This window comes from Humulus lupulus, chromosome 6 (genome assembly GCF_963169125.1).
Source record: "Humulus lupulus chromosome 6, drHumLupu1.1, whole genome shotgun sequence".
Lineage (NCBI taxonomy): Eukaryota > Viridiplantae > Streptophyta > Magnoliopsida > Rosales > Cannabaceae > Humulus > Humulus lupulus.
The window spans coordinates 171,872,534-171,879,072 of record NC_084798.1 but is presented as its reverse complement, the minus strand read 5'-3'; the positions used below and the strand labels follow the sequence as shown (position 1 = coordinate 171,879,072).

The 6,539-nt window shown below is 29.2% G+C and overlaps 1 long non-coding RNA gene across 1 annotated transcript; it reads left to right on the top strand.

Annotated features, from left to right (window-relative positions):
* The first annotated feature begins 3,659 nt into the window (after nucleotides 1–3,659).
* LOC133784313 (uncharacterized) lies at nucleotides 3,660–6,316 on the top strand. The gene is made up of 3 exons (XR_009871268.1): nucleotides 3,660–3,725; nucleotides 5,428–5,468; nucleotides 6,092–6,316. It is a non-coding gene; the product is annotated as an uncharacterized LOC133784313 (long non-coding RNA).
* Nucleotides 6,317–6,539: the final 223 nt, after the last annotated feature.

Sequence of the window (6,539 nt, the reverse complement as noted above, 5' to 3'; positions counted from 1 at the left end):
AGGGCATGTAGGTGGCGTGAAGGATATTAGGGGATTTGTTTGATTTTTTTTCCATTTTTCTTTTGAGAGAATGAGATTTAATTGGATGAGGATAGACCATTTGGGAAACTATCATTTGACTCCTATCCTTTATAATAAAAGAAAAATAAAGAGGAATTAAGAGAAAATATGAAGAGAATAGGAAAGTTACCTTTTTCTTTTATTGTGTCATTATGGGAAAATTAGGATAAAGAGGGAATGGGGAAAAATGGAAGAGCATTATGCTCTTGGGCTGCTGAAATATAGAGAGAAGAGAGAGAGAGAGAGAGAGAGGGCGTGACCTAGAGAGAGAAGGAGGAGAAGAAAGAAAGGAAGAAGAAGAAGAAAAAGGGGTTCAAGCTAGGGTAAGGTTTTTGGTTATTTTTCCTTATGATTAATCTAGTATTATTATTGGGTTGTCTCTAACCTTGTTCATCTTCTTCTTCATCTTGATCATTCAAATATACAACCCCTAGGGTTTGAGCAAGGAGGATTATTGGACTCTTGGTTGGTTTTGATTCTTGATTTTCTATCAAGAAGAGGTATTGAAATCCTTTCTAAATTTTGTGATGGTTTTGATGAATAGATTATTTGAGGGATTATGGTTAAAAAGGGGATTCATGTTTTGGGTAGAAAAATGGGTACTTTGTGTTCTTGATATCTTGTTGATTATGAGTTGTTTGATCTTGCATGAAGGATATTATGGTTTAGTGTATAAAAGGGTTTTGGTGTTGATCTTTCTATGAATAATGATTAGTGATAATTTATGAATGCATATGTGGAGATTTCGGCCTAGGCATACCCAAGGATGTTCTTGATATTTTTGTTTGATGTTGTGTGATTTTCAATATATTAGATCCATGTTTTAGGACCTATGTAATATGGGTAAGTTGATAATTGGTAATCTTGATATTTGGATCCATGAAATTTTGATAGGATGCATGTTATATTGTGAATGAATAAATTATAAGATGCATGAAAATAATGATAGAAACATGTTAGGTTAATATAAGGCATATGTGAATATGGTGCTTATGAATTAATATATGTTATTGTTATTGTTAGTGTTTTGTTGGATTTCATGTGAATATGTTAGTGATATTAGAATCATGCATATAATAAGAGTATGATGAGATTTTGGACATGTATGATTTTATGTAATTTTTGGGATAAAAGTTGAGTTTCATGAGGAATTAAGCTTGCTGTTTTTTTTGTAAATAATTGGGAAAAAGTTGATAAAAAGATGAATTGCATGCATAAGTAATGTTCTTGATGTTATGTTAATTTATGAAATTAAAAAGGGGATTTTAAGTCCCATTAAAATGATATTTTACTCAATTATTTACCTACAGAATTTTTATTGAATTTTTAGAAAAATATGAGCTTTTAAATTGATTATGGTGATTTTAATGATAAAAATAGTTGCTGGAATTTTTGTAAGAAAATATGAAGTGAGTTTCACTAAAATGAATTTGAGGAGTTTTTGGAATAAATTATTTTTCCTAAGTTATAGTAATATTGAAAAATGGTATTTTTAATGGTATGAATGCATATTTTGATAAGTTATGATTTTTCCTTTATTTTGATTGAGAAAAATATTTAGATTCTATTTATTTGTGATTTTTTAGAAAATATAAATGGTGGCTGAAAGTTTATTTTAAAAAGGTTAAAAATTGTTATTTAATTGTCACATATGGATTTTGTTACATAAAACTAAGTCTTAAATAATTTAAATAAAAATATATTTTTCCACACTTAAAAATATATTTTTCACATCATTTATGTAACACAATGATAAAATTTATTTTTCTAAAGAAACATATTAAGAATAGGCATTTTAATTAAATCCAAGCTTTTTGGTTAATTCTTTGTAATTTGAGATTTATTAATGAAGATGTCACATATTTTATTTTTGAGCTAAAATAAAATAATTTTATAAAATGAAATAAAGTTTTGAGAAATTTAATCAACTTAGAAATTTTTAAGAAAGATAAAGCATGTAATATGACTATTGATTTTAAAACAATAAAAGTAAGAAATGTAGAATTATCGTTTTTGAAAACGTCTTTATTACGCAATGTTCCCACGTATGCATGTTACATGCAAATCCACTTTTACGTCCAAAATTATGTTTATTATTCAACTATGTGGTTTTTATAAAACGATCATGCTAGTAAAATGGGTAAAACGAGCATTATTCTATTTTGGCGATAATTGCATGTTTTGTGTAACTGTTATCATGAGTGCATGGCCCATGCACACATGAGTTGTATGGAAGGGCAAAATAGTAATTTTATGAACCTAAGAAATGTTATTTTGATTATGATATAGGCTCGTTGAAAGATTGTGAAATTCTTAGCTTGGACCTGAGGTAAGGAAGTTAGATAGATTCTATGATTTTATGCTATGAATGGTAAGACTGTTGTGTGAATAAATTGTTATGAATTATGAATGCCATAACGTGATGATATGTTGAATGTGATATGTGTATGGATGTTAGATACATCAAACCAGTTACGATGTCAGATACATCAAACAGATTACGATGTTAGATACATCAAACAGATTACGATGTCAGATACATCGAACGAGTTACTAAGGACATTGAGACGTAACTCCTAGAGCGGACGCACCGATGTTATTCAAGGACCAGTGATCTCCTGTTTACCTCATAGGGTGACATGGACAACTAGCGATCCATGCTCATCATGTATGCTGTATGTTTGTGATACGATGATATGTCACGATTATGTTATGATATGATGATATGCTATGATTATGTTATGATATGATGATATGTTACGATTATGTTATGATATGATGATATGTTACAATTATGTTATGATATGATGATATGTTACGATTATGTTATGATATACCATGATGTTTTAGATGAACGTTAGTGTTTGCTTTTGTTGTATTCTTACATGCTTATTTGTTTGTACTTCCTTACTGGGCTTTTAGCTCACCCCCCTTACTTTCCTTCTAGGTAGCAAATAGGATTTCTCTATGGCACGCGTGGTGACGTGAGGAGTTCTTTCATCATTGGGTGTATGGCGTGGGGTAATCCTATGGACGGAAAAACGATCAACGTAGAACGCCATTTAAATTATGTTTTGTTTTTAAGAGACTTTCCTAAATTATCAGTGGGACTCAGTTATTTAATTTTTGGTTTATTTGAACTTTGCATAAAAATCTATTGTAGTGCACCAAATTTTTTATTTTTTTTTTAGATTATTTAAATTTTGTGCTTTATTTGATTTAAATGTTAAGTGTGATGAATTGTTTTATTTAAGTGTTGTTATTTTATTTAATTGTTTATTTGTTTTATTTGATTGTTTGTTATTTTATTTAATTGTTAGAAATGTTTTGGTTAATTAATTTAATAAGTGATTAATTGTGTAACATGTTATCTTACTATTAGTGTTACATTTTATTTAAGTGTGACAAATGAGGTATTTATGTGAGCTATGGTGGAATGCACTAAGGTGCATGATAGATAGTAATGCACCCTAGTAATTTAGTGTGTGCTAGTGCATGGTAGCATGGTGCACATGTGTAGATTTTCTACACAGTTTAGGTTTCCTTATTTTAGATTTAATTGAGTAATTTATTTATAAAAAAAAAAAAAAAAACCCTAGGCTTGAACAAGGGTGTGGAGTTTGTGGTATTGATCTTTTGTGTTCTTGATTCTACAATCAAGAGAGGTAATGGTCTTTTCCTTAGCCTTATATTGTTTTTGGTGGGTTGTATATGAGGTTTTGCTAATGGTGCTAATGGTTGATTTTGGGTAGGATTGATGTATAGGATTTGGATTTTTGTGAGGGCATGATTTGTGTTTAAGGGTTGTGATGTTGATTTTGCTATGCATAAAAAAATTGTTATAATCTATGAACACTTGTAAGGTGATTTCGGCCTAGGTACACCCAAGGGTGTTCTTGATATGTTGTGTGATTTTACAATATGTTTGATCCATGTTTTAGGATCTATGATATATGGGTAAGAGAACAAGTGGTAATCTTGATATTTTGATCATGAAATTTTGTTAGATGCATGTTATATTTTGAATGATTAAATTATGAGATGCATGAAGATAATGATAGAAATATGCTAGGTTAATATAAGGCATATGTGAATATGGTGCTTATAAATTTACTATATGCTATTTTTATTGTTAATGTTTTGTTGGTTTTCATAGAATTGCAACAAATGATTTTAAAAGGATTCATGTGATTATGTTAGTGGAATCATGCATATTATAAGAGCATAATGAGATTATAGGCATGAATGATTTTATGTAATTTTTGAGACAAAAGTTGAGTTTTACAAAGAATTAAGCTTGCTGTTTTTTTTCAAAATAATTGGGTAAAAGTTGATAAAAATATGAGTTGCATGCATAAATAATGTTCTTGATGAATGTGTTAATTTTTATGAAATTAAAAGAGGATTTTAAGTCTCATGTTATGATATTTTACCCAATTAATTTCCTACAGAATTTTTATTGAATTTTGAGAAAAAAAATGAGTTTATAAATTGAATATGGTGATTTTAATGATAAAAAAATGGTTGCTGGAATTTTGTAATAAAATGTGAAGTAAGTCTCACTAAAAATGAATTTGATTAATTTTTTGGAATAAATTATTTTTCCTAAGTTATGGTAATATTGAAAAATGATTTTTTAATGGTATGAATGCATACTTTGATAAATAATGATTTTTCTTTATTTTGATTGAGAAAAATATTTAAACTCTATTTATTTGTGATTTTTGAGTAAAATAAATAGCGGCTGAAAGTTTGTTTTAAAAAGGTTAACAATTATTATTAAATTGTCACATATGAGTTTTTACTACTTAGAAACTAAGTCTTAAATAAATTAAATCAAAATGTATTTTTCCACACTTAAAATATATTTTTCTAAAGAAACATGTTAAAATAGGTATTTTAATTAAATCCAAGCTTGTTGGTTAATTCTTGGTAAATTAATATTTATTTAATGAAAATGTCACATATTTTATTTTGAGCTAAAATAAAATAAAGTTTTGAGAAATTTAATCAACTTAGAAATTTTAAGAAAGCATGTAATATGTCTATTGATTTTCAAACAATAAAAGTAAGAAATGTAGAATTATCGTTTTTGAAAACGTCTTTATTACGCAACGTTCCCACGTATGCATGTTACATGCAAATCAACTTTTACGTCCAAAATCATGATTATTATTCAACTATGTAATTTTTATAAAGCAATCATGTTAGTAAAATGGGTAGAATGGGCATTATTCTTTTGGCGATAATTGCATGTTTTAGTGTAACTGTATTCATGAGTGCATGGCCCATGCACACATGAGTTGTATGGAAGGGCAAAATAGTAATTTTATGAACCTAAGAAACGTTATTTTGATTATGATATAGGCTCGTTGAAAAGATTGTGAAATTCTTAGCTTGGACCTGAGGTAAGGAAGTTAGATAGATTTTATGATTTTATGCTATGAATGGTAAGACTGTTATATGAATGAACTGTTATGAAATTATGAATGCCTTAATGTGATGATCTGTTGAATGTGATATGTGTATGGATGTTAGATACATCAAACAGAATGTGATGTTAGATACATCAAACAGATTTCGATGTCAGATACATCGTACGAGTTACTAAGGACATTGAGACGTGACTCCTAGGGCGGACGCGCCGAGGTTATTCAAGGACCAGTGATCTCCTGTTTACCTCATAGGGTGACATGGAGAACTAGCGTTCCATGCTCATCATGTATGCTGTATGTTTGTGATATGATGATATGTCACTTTTATGTTATGATATGATGATATGTCACATTTATATTATGATATGTTTATATGTCACTTTTATGTTATGATATGATGATATGTCACATTTATGTTATGATATGTTGATATGTCACATTTATGTTATGATATGATGAAATGTTACGATTATGTTATGATAGACCATGATGTTTTAGATGAACGTTAGTGTTTGGTTGTTTGTTGTTTTCTTACTTGCTTATTTGCTTGTACTTCCTTACTGGGCTTTTAGCTCACCCCCTTACTTTCCTTCCAGGTAGCAAATAGGATTTCTCTATGGCACGCGTGGTGACGTGAGGAGTTCTTCATCATGGGGTGTATGGCGTGGGGCAATCCTATGGACGATAAAACGATCAACGTAGAACGCCATTTAAATTATGTTTTGTTTTAAGGGACTTTTCCTAAATTATCAGTGGGACTCTGTTATTTAACTTAATTGGTTTTCTTTGAACTTTGCATAAAAAATCTATGTTTTATTTTAAACTTATGGCGCCAACTTGCATGATTTTAAATAAGTCCCCCTGAGACTTTAATAATGGATGGTATTCTTTTATAAGCTATGTAATGCGAATATTTTGTAAGTATTAGTCTAGGGCGTTCTTTACATCTATGTTTTATTTTAAAACTTATGGCGCCAACTTGCATGTTTTTAAACAAGTCCCCCTGAGACTTTGATAATGAATGGTATTCTTTTATAAACTATG